This window comes from Myotis lucifugus, unplaced genomic scaffold (assembly GCF_000147115.1).
Source record: "Myotis lucifugus unplaced genomic scaffold, Myoluc2.0 scaffold_7, whole genome shotgun sequence".
Classification (NCBI taxonomy): domain Eukaryota; kingdom Metazoa; phylum Chordata; class Mammalia; order Chiroptera; family Vespertilionidae; genus Myotis; species Myotis lucifugus.
The window spans coordinates 6,820,345-6,831,110 of NW_005871055.1; the positions used below are offsets into that span (position 1 = coordinate 6,820,345).

General features: G+C 46.2%; 1 pseudogene; it reads left to right on the plus strand.

The window, feature by feature from the left end:
- The window catches only part of LOC102425393, a 6,502-nt pseudogene extending 1,340 nt beyond the window's left edge, over window positions 1-5,162 (plus strand).
- Window positions 5,163-10,766: the final 5,604 nt, after the last annotated feature.

Below are 10,766 nucleotides of genomic sequence, written 5' to 3' on the forward strand. Positions count from 1 at the left end.
TACTGACTGGAGGTGGCAGGCGCAGTGGGGCCGGGATGAGCGGGAGCAGCATGGACTGTGGGGATCAGGCTGAAACCGGCAGTCCAACATCCCCCGAGGGGGCCAGGATTGTGAGAGGGCTCGAACCAGGCTGAGGGACCCCACCGGTGCACAAATCTGTGCACTGGGCCTCTAGTTAATTTAATAAAAACTCAACCTTACTCTCTGGCCAGGATAGTAAATCCCTACACAACTAGTCAAACTTTCTCACTTCGCCCGCCTGTGTGACTCAGTTGGTTGAGCGTTGTCCCATGCACCAAGAGGTCATGGTTTGGTTCCTGGTCAGGGCATATGCCCCAGTTAAGGGCTCAATTCCCTACAGGACATGCAGGAGGCAGCAGATTAATGTTTCTCTCTCGGTGATATTTCTATCTCTCTCCCTCTCCCATCCTCTCCCTCTCTAAAATCAATCTATCAACAATCAATAAACTTTCTTACTGTGATATCCCCATGACACATTCAGGACTAGAGGATAAATCATAAAGGCTTCCAGGAGAAGGAAGTATCCCACTGAGATCTGAAGAGGCAAATTGCTACTCTGCATGAATGGGTCAGTGAGACTGTTCCAGGCAACTGGCAGAACAGAAGAGTCAAAGAACCTAGTGCGGAGGTGTCTGACTCTCCTGGCCCCCACCCAGACTGGCTTCTGTATCCTCCTGGAAACCAGAAAGCCACTCTAACCGACTACCACCCAATTCATATTCCAATGAGGCCTGTGACCAGCTCTCAATCCCACACTATGAATAACTTCAAGACAAGGCAGCAAGAGGACTCCTGGGTCTTACTGGTCTGGAGTGGGGAACCAGGTCAAAGATCCTTGCTCTAGAGCCTTCTTTTCTCCTGCTTCTTCAAATTTGGCACTTCAAGGGTGAATACAGTACAGACGAGTACCCTGGGAGTTTTCTGAGGTAGGGAGAGGCATCACCCCACCCCCACCACTGCCTTGTAAAGTCTGAAGGGGACAGCAGGCAGGTTGATGCCACACACCAGCCACCTCTCCTCTCTGCCTGTGCATGTCCCTGACACAGCCTCAACTATTCCTCCCCATACCTACACACCCCAAAGGAAAGGGGTCAGGTTGCCCAGCAGCTCACCCAGCCATCTGCAGCCATAGATGCAAATCACATCCCCTCAGAGCCCCAGTGCTCCCCAGGGGCCCCATGGCCCAGCCTGACCTCCAGCTCAAGTCTGGTGAATAAGGCTTTATAGCAGGACGCCTTCAGCATGGTGGGTGACAGGTTGCCACCAATGACCGGCACAGTGGTCACTGACAGGGGCACAGGCACCTGTATGGTGGGCTTCGTGGGGAAGGCCTGGCCCACCTATGCCATGGCCACCATTAGGCTGCCAGCCTAAGAAGCCAGCCACCACAGGGCAGCCAGTGCTGGAGAAGTTCATAGGCAAGGCCGCCCATGATCTCCTGGAGCTGTCTCTGGTGCAGGCGATAAGGAAAGACATTGTGGTGAACTGGAATGAGGCCAAGCTCATCTGGTGTCGCCTGCTGGATCACAACCTCCATGTGGCTACCCTGGACCACCTGCTGCTGTTCTCTCACTGCCCTTCAGCACCAACTGGGAGAGGTGGCCTTTGAGTTGCAGCGCTCACCCACCATACACATGGCTGTCCAGTTGCTGCTGCCCGTCTGTGCACACAGGCAGGTCAGCAGGCTGGTAGTCAACACGGGCCACAGGCTCACCTGCACAGTGCCTGTCTTCCAGGGCTACCACCTGCCAAATGCCACCAAGAGTTTGGACCTCAAAGGCATCCACCTGAACACCTTCCAAGCTGAGATGCTGCTGGGCTCCGGCTTGCCTGGGGCAGCAGGACCTGGACATTGTGGAGAACATCAAGCGCCACTATTGCTATGTAGCCCCTGGCTTCCAGAAGAGCAGCCTGGACCCAGCTGGAATGCCGGCAGATCCCGAAGCTGCCCGAGGAACAGTCGGTCACTTTGGGCAAGGAGCTGTTACAGTGCCCAGAGCTGCTGTTCAGCCTCCCAGAGATCCTAGGTTGTTGCCCGTGGGCGTTTCCACCATGGCCAAACATAGTCTTCTCAAGGTGCCCCCTCCCCCAGGTGCAGGTGATGTGGCCCAGAACAGGCTGCTCTGAGGAGGCTCCTCGCTCTTCATGGCGTTCCAGGGCCACTTCTGGGCCAAGCTGCTGTGCAGTCTGCCCTCAGAGGAGCACATGGTGGTGATGGCCTAGCACACCTAGAACTTCAGTGTGGATCGGGGCTCCATACTGGCCTCATTGCCCAACTTCCAGTTCTGCTGGGTCCTTTGGGAGCAATACAAGGAGCAGGGACAGCAAATGCTACCGATGAGGGGTGAAGATTGTAGACAGTAAAACTTCTGCTACCCAGCTGGCTCTGTCCTGCCTTCTCCAAGAGCATGGTCTAGTCCAGTGATGGCGAACCTATGACACGCGTGTCAGAGGTGACACACGAACTCATTTTTTTGGTTGATTTTTCTTTGTTAAATGGCATTTAAATATATAAAATAAATATCAAAAATATAAGTCTTTGTTTTACTATGGTTGCAAATATCAAAAAATTTCTATATGTGACACGGCACCAGAGTTAAGTTAGGGTTTTTCAAAATGCTGACACGCCGAGCTCAAAAGGTTCGCCATCACTGGTCTAGTCCACTCCTGGACCCACACAGACAAAGACCCCCTAACCCTGTCAAACCCATCTCCCATGGTCTGCCTCCCATCCCCTTAGGCAGTCTCAGCTTGGGATTTCACCCCCAAGACATGCCCAGATTTGGCCCCCCTAATCTTACTCCCATGATCTGTTGCTTTTGATATAGTTCCCCAAGATTCCCCTGGGCTCTAAGGCCCCTAATTCACCCCCTTGCTATGTTCCTCAAGGACCCCCAACCCATTCCCATAATCTGTTGCTCTCCAAGGAACCTGCACAGGGTGCCCCAACCCCACTCCCAGAATCTTTCCACAAGCGTTCCAGCCCCTAGGTCCACTCTCATAATTTGATCCCTATTTCTAATTCCCCAAACATACCCCCTAGATCCACTTGCTAAAGCGTCCTTGGTTGTGAGCACCCCAAATCCACCCTCTGGTTGTTTTTTCCTATTTGATTGCCCAAATTTCTCTGACACACTGGTGTTCTGAGCACCCCAAGTCCCCCACAAATGCCACACACCCCACATCCATCACAAAGCTCCACGTTCTGTTCCACAAGGGTCTCCCCTACAATGGTTTACTAAAAGGTTTACTAAAAGATTTTCCAGTGCCCACAACCTATCCCCCAACTCCACCCTCCCCACAAAATTTGTTCTTCCAGCATGATTTGTTCCCCCAGATTCCTTTTCATCCATGTGCTCCCACAACCCATCCCCAATCCATAGCCCCAAGGAGCACCATGTTCTGAGACCCCAAACTCCCAGGATGACCCTCACTGCTCTCAGCCCACATCCTTGCCCTGCATCTGCCCTGGATATACTCCTGCGTGGCCCCTTCACAGTGTACCTCCTGTCCCATGCCTCAGCCCCTCCTGAAGGCTCCAGCCCCCAGGACCATTCTGTGGTGACCCCACTAATGTCCTAGGTCATTTGCTATGTCTGACCCACAAAGATAGTCTCCCAAGGTCGCCCCATGATGAACCCCCAGGACACCCCGAACCTACCTCAGAACCAGCCCCCAGGCTCTATCCCATTAGTTGAGTCACCAATGGGCAATGATGTTCCCCAAGGCTGCCCAGCCCACCGTGACCTGAGGTAGATACCTCAAGTCGGGGGCTCTCCCTAGAAACTGGCTCCCTCCTCCCTCAGCCCCCACACAGTCCCCAGGGGCAAATTGTCCTGGGCTGTGTTTCCCCATCTCCCTCCTTTCTGCTAGTAGTTCATGAGAAGTTTACTGCAGCTCCCCAGGCCTTGCTCAGCCTGTTTCTGCCACCCCACCCCAGGGGCTTTCTCTGGGATCTGCCCTGAGTATGAGGCCTCTCCTGCCCATTCCAGTCCCTGCAGAAGCCTGAGTGGGAGTCCAACCTCTCATGACGGGAGACTGGGCATTCTCCCCACAGGTTGCTCTTGGCCTTTCTTAGCTCACCTGGGCCCCTACTGGAGGCAGGACCCTCTGCTTTCACACCACCATCCAGCCCAGCCCAGTGCACACCAGGACCCAGGTCAGCAGCTGGACACATCCTCCCAGTTTATCAATAAAATAAGCACAAACTGCCAGAGCTTACTCATGTTCACACTGGGTCCTCTCCTCCTCCAGGACAAGGAATCCTTCCTTCCTTCCTTCAACCAGTCAATAATTACTGAGCATATCTCTCCCTCGTTCTCTCACTCACCTGCCAGCACTCCTCTTATGTAGGAATTTTCTGGAGTGGAAACATATATTTATGAAGCATTGAGCCCATGCCATCTGACCCCCTCATATACCATCAGACAATGGGGGTGGGTCGAGGGCCCTGGCCAAGATCTTTCGTGTTGGACCCCGCCTTGCCTCACCTCCCCACAAGGCAAGCAGCTTCAATCTGTAGAATCAGCAAGAACCCCCATACTAAATGATAGTGAGGGAAAACTTCTTATTCTTCCCACTAGGAGGCAGCAAGTCCAACCGCAAGGAGCTGACAGTAGAATTCAATTTAGAACCACAATGACTGCAGCAAACCAGCCATCCCAGATTGCAGTTGAGATCCACCCCACACCAGTCTCAGAGCACTGCCAGCCACACACACACACACACACACACACACACACACACACACGAGGGATGTGTGACAAGCTGAGTCTCCAATGCCACAGGAAGTGAGGGCTGTTGGATTGACTCTATTATAGACCAGACCAAGGTTCTTCCCTGGGACATAAATTTCTATGTAACCCTGCAGACATATGCCCCCCCGCCCCTCCAATTGCATACTCACAAGAATGGTGAGCTCACTACCTCAAGTCTGTTAGAAATCGTACCTCCTCACAGAAGTCTTAAGATAAACTTCTGCAGTCCCCACTTAGGTCGCTGGCAGGCACCCTGGAGTCTGCTTTTTCCATGTCGACCAGGAGCTCCATTCTGACCTCACTGTGAGCCTTCTGGTCCTGCTGGGCCTGTGGGAGCAGGAGGAGCAGGGGCCCTATATTGTATATCACAAGAGAATGGTTTAAGCCTTACTAAGGAGATGTGTGTGTGTGCCAAGGTGACAGGGGTTGGACTTTGAATGGTTAATTTTGTGTCAACTTGGCTAGGTGCCCAGATGTTTAGTCAAACTAGATGTTTAGTCAGTCTAGATGTTGTTGTGAAGGTACTTTTTAGATGAAATAGAACAAAGGTTGACTTCTGCCAGCAGACCACCTTTGGACTCGAACTGCATTCTTCCTGGGGCTCCAGCTGGCCATATTTTCAACTTGTTTGCCTCCATGATCAGGTAGCCAATTTCTTAAAATAAATCTCTCTTTCTGTACATATGCATCTTATTGCTTTTATGTCTCTGAAGAACCCTTCCTATCTCAGGACCTTTGCACCTGCTATTCCCTCTACTTAGAATGCTCCTTCCCATCTCTCATCTTATCAAAGCTTGCACCCCTTCTCAATATGACACAAAGCTCAGATGCCATAAAAGGAATGATTAAAACAACTGATTCCATGTAAACATAAAAAAAACCCTGCAAGGTAAAAATCATCCTGAACAAAGTCAAGACAAATAATAATTTAAAAAATAAAGTAAATAGTATTTCTAAAATACAAACGACAGAGTAAACTATAACTCATAACACAAAGTGATAGTGTTCATAATACAGAGGGGGCAAAGTAGGTTTACAGTTGTTTTTGTCGAAAATAATACAATGATTAATAAATAATAATTCAAGAATAAACTGTGGCCCTAACCGGTTTGGCTCAGTGGATAGAGCGTTGGCCTGTGGACTGAAGGGTCCCAGGTTTGATTCCTGTCAAGGGCATGTACCTTGGTTGTGGGCACATCCCCAGTAGAGGGTGTGCAGGAGGCAGCTGATCGATGTTTCTCTCTCATCGATGTTTCTAACTCTCTATCCCTCTCCCTTCCTCTCTGTAAAAAATCAATAAAATATATTTTAAAAAAAAGAATAAACTGTGTTTCATGTACTCACAACTGTAAACCTACTTTTGCCCAGCCCTGAATATACAGAGCCCTTGGAAACAATAAATATGAAAAATATTACAACAGTCCATGGAAAAGTTAGCAAACCTTAAGCTCATAAAGAAAAATGGTTCTTAGACACAGGAGAAGATTCTCAACCTAATAAGGGAAATTAACATTTAAACTAGACTACAATACCGTTTTTTACCCCATCAGATTGGCAAAGATCAAAAGGTTTCATTAATACCCCATGATGGTGAGGTTGTGGGGGAACTGACACACTCTTATTTGACAACAAAGGAGGAAATTGATGTGTCCTCTATGCAGGACAAGTTGCAATATATACTTTAATGACAAATGCACATGCCTTCTGACCCAGCTACCACACTTCCAGGAACTTCTTCAGATATAATCACTCACATGAGAAGTGACGTAGGTGCAGTTATCCAGTGTCCACTGCAGCACACACAACAATGCTAGGTGCTTCCAGAGCTACGTGAAGATCGATCCATGCGAACTGGTTACGTAAATTTCATTCAAACATAAGGAATACTGTAAAGGGAACCAACAAGCAGTTTTCACTAACATGGAGTAATCCTTAAGATATATTTAAGTGAAAAAAGAGAATCCAGATGATATGTTATCATTTTATAGAAAAACAGGAATAAATGAATGTATAGATTTTAGGTAGATCTCATAAGAAATCTGAGCAGTGACTGGTTCTAGAACAGTTTTTCAAGTTTTATTTCATTATTAAGCCCTAAGGAGCAATCACTTTTAGACATTTTTCCTAATCATTCCCAATAAAATTGTAATACCACAGGTCTATGGTAAGTCTGTTTATATATTCTGTATATATCTTTGCTTTATACATAAAACCAGATTTTCGTCTACCCCCAGAAGCAATTTTCACCCACTTGGGGGTGATATCATCTCCACTGATGCTTTATCAGAGAGCCAGGGGCTTGGGCATTGAGATGGGAAGAAGACTTCTCACTCCCTGCTCTTCGAACTATTAAAATTTTGAATTGTGTGAATATATTTTTGTTTGTTTGTTTGAATCCTCACCTGAAGATGTTTTTCCATTGATTTTTAGAGAGAGTGGAAGGGGGGAGGGAGAGACACAGAGAGAGAGAAGGAGAGAGAGAGAAAGAAACATCTACAAGAGAAAGACACATTGATTGGTTGCCTCCTGCACTCAACTAAATCTGCAACCCAGGTACGTGCCCATGACAGTGGATCGAACCTGAGACCCTTTGGTGTGCAAGCCAATGCTCTAACCAGTGAGACACACTGGCCAGGGCTGAGAATATATTTTTAAATATGGATGTTTACTTTAAGTTTCTCAGGTGTCCACCCAGGCAGTCTGTTTTCTTTCCTCTTTCTCTAACTGTGCCAGCTGATTTCTGCTTGATTCCTTGACAATGGATGGTGTCACACGCCTTGGCCATGAGTTTCAGGAGGACAGTGGCCCCATGTGTAGCATTCACTCTTCAGTCAGCACACAGCCATGCCCAATAAACGTTTGTTGAATGGCTGAATAAATGAGCCACAACTTTGGTTAAGCTAAGAGGAATCCTTCGACACAAGGGCCCTTCCTCCCTGTCTTCCTCCTGGCATTGGCGACAGATAGGCCTGGGTTCAAGTCATGCTCCTCACATGCTTTGTGACCTTGAACAAGTGACCTGACTTCTCTGAGCCTCACTCAACGCACCCAGTGCTTGCTTCAGGGAGGCTTTGTAAGATTAAGTAAGATCACATAGGCACTCCAGAAAATATGGAAGGACACATTTCAAACTGCCCTTGTCTTTGGGGCAGAAAAAACTTTCACAGTATAGTAATGTAGTGTTTGAATGTTTCACAATGTAAATGCCTCCATAGAAATAATTTTTTAAAACTGTTTTGAGTAATAAATAAAATGGATTTAACATGCTCAGTACACAGTGAGTGCCAAATAGATGGTGGTGAGGAGGTTGTTTTCACTAGAGCGTACAACTCCTCCAGCCAGGTAGCTGGACACCGAGAGCCTAGGGACCTTCCCCTAAGGCAGGGGTGGGCAAACTTTTTGACTCGAGGGCCACAATGGGTTCTTAAACTGGACATGAGGGCCAGAACAAAAGCATGGATGGAGTGTTTGTGTGAACTAATATAAATTCAAAGTAAACATCATTACATAAAAGGGTACGGTCTTTTTTTTTTTTTTTAGTTTTATTCATTTCAAACGGGCCGGATCCGGCCCGCGGGCCGTAGTTTGCCCACGGCTGCCCTAAGGGTTCAAGCAGAGGGGACCCACCAAGTCACCATCCAGACTTCACCCTGGGCCCAGATGATGTGTTCTGTGGGGGACCCAGGAGAGGAAATAATTGGAGGAGGCAGGTCATTCCACCAGGCAAATTGCAGGTCTGGTGGAGATTAGGGTGGGGTGAGTGATACAGGGCCAAAACGTGCAGTGTCACAGATTGTCTTCATTTTACAGTTTGACAGCTTGTTCACCATGGAATTCTTTTTGCATTAATTTTGGTTTTTAAAATATTACATTGATGCCAGGAGCTGGGAGAGGGAGGAATGGGGAGTGACTGCCAAAGGGTACAGGGTTTCTTTCTAGGGTGATGAAATGTTTCTGGAATTAGATAGAGGAGACAGTTGTCCTAACTCCCACTGAATTATACACTTTCAAAGGGGGAATTGAATGGTATGAACACAATCTGGATCAAAATCATCACATTGAGATATTCTTTAGTTTGTATGCCCTAGAGATGTAATGTACAGTACTAGGTGTACTGGTTAATAATGCGGATTTTTTTCAATAGATGGAGTTACACATATGTTGATATATATGCTATTTGATATGTATGCTATTTTGTTGTATTGACAGCAAGCTTCAAAACTTCATATGTCAAATTTGCTGAAGGTGTTAACATCATAGATATTTTTACACTTAAAAATGTCGAATTTTGTGCCAAAAAAAAAGCATTTGCGAGAAGTTTTAATTCATTACTTTATTTTGAAGAAAAGTGCTGCTGAAAGTTATCATATACTTCTGGACGCTTATGGTGAACATGATCCATATCAAGATACTTGTGAACGCTGGTTTAAATGCTTTCAAAGTGATGATTTCAATGTGAAAGACAAAGAACATACAGGTCAACCGAAAAAGTTTGAAGACCAACAATTACAAGCATTATTGGATGAAGATGCGTGTCAAACTCAAAAAAACTTGCAGAAAGATTAAATGTTGCTCAGCAAACAATTTCTGATCATTTACAAACAATGGGAAAGATTTTAAAGGAAGGAAAATAGGTGCCACATCAACTGAACAAAAGACAAATGGAAAAACGAAAAGTCATCAGTAAAATGTTGCTTCAATGGCACGAAAGAAAGTCTGCTTTGCATCGAATTGTGACTGGCGATGAAAAATGGATTTATTTTAAGAATCCCAAATGCACAAAATCCTGGGTTGATCCAGGTCAACCATCAACATCGACTGCAAGGCCAAATAGCTTCAGAAAGAAGACAATGCTCTGCATTTGGTGGGATCAGGAAGGTGTGATGTATTATGAGCTTCTAAAACGAGGTGAAACCGTTAATACTGATCACTACCAACAACAAATAATCAATTTGAACCATGCTTTGATCGTGAAATGACCAGAAGGGACCAGAAGACACAGTAAAGTAATTTTGCTTCATGAGGATGCACCATCATGCACTTCAAAACCAGTTAAAGACACATTAAAAGATCTTGCCTGGGAAGTATTAACCCACCCGCTGTATTCACCAGACCCTGCTCCTTCAGAATACCACTTGTTCTGATATGATGGCACACGCACTTTCTGAGCAGCACTTCAAAACGTATGAAGAAGTGAAAATTGGGTCTCTCAATGGTTTGCCTCAAAACAAGAAAAGTTCTACTGGGACAGGATCCACAAATTACCTGAAAAATGGAGAAAATGTGTAGCTAGCGATGGACATTACTTTGAATAAAGCACTTTTGATGTTTCTCTTGAAATTATCATGTTTTCTGTGATTACAAAATCCACATTATTAACCGGTACACATAAGTGAATGTAGACAACAGCGTTGTATTATAATCATCAAACTCGCTAAGAGAATAGAACTGAATTATTCCAACCCAGTAAAAAGAAATAATTATAGAATGTGATAAAGATGCTAATTATTGCTAATAGAGCAATCATATTACAATATATAAATGCATCAAATTAACATGTACATATTAGATTTACACAAGTTTATATATTAAATATATTTCAATTAAAAAAGAAGAAAAGTAATGTAATTTACTTTATTTGCTGAGATTTGGGGCACCCCTTTAGATTTTGCTCAGGGAAATGCCTCACCTGCTTGGCCCTAATCCTAGGACCATGGACAAAGACCCAGGGAGGCTGGAGGCGCTGAGCCTGTTTGCATGAGCCTGGCTGGCCCAAGAAGGAGAGGCCTAAAAACCAGGCTCCGGGGGACCATGGCTGAGGGGCTTGTCAGGAGGCAAAGCTGCAGGGCCTGCTTTCCATGGAAACTGAGGAATCCAGTCACACTTAGGAGAAACACAGTGTGTGGCTGTTCCAGACCAATACTCCAGAGCAAATGGCAGAATCCAGATTTAGCATCTGACATCATCTTACTTCAATTGTGATAAAAG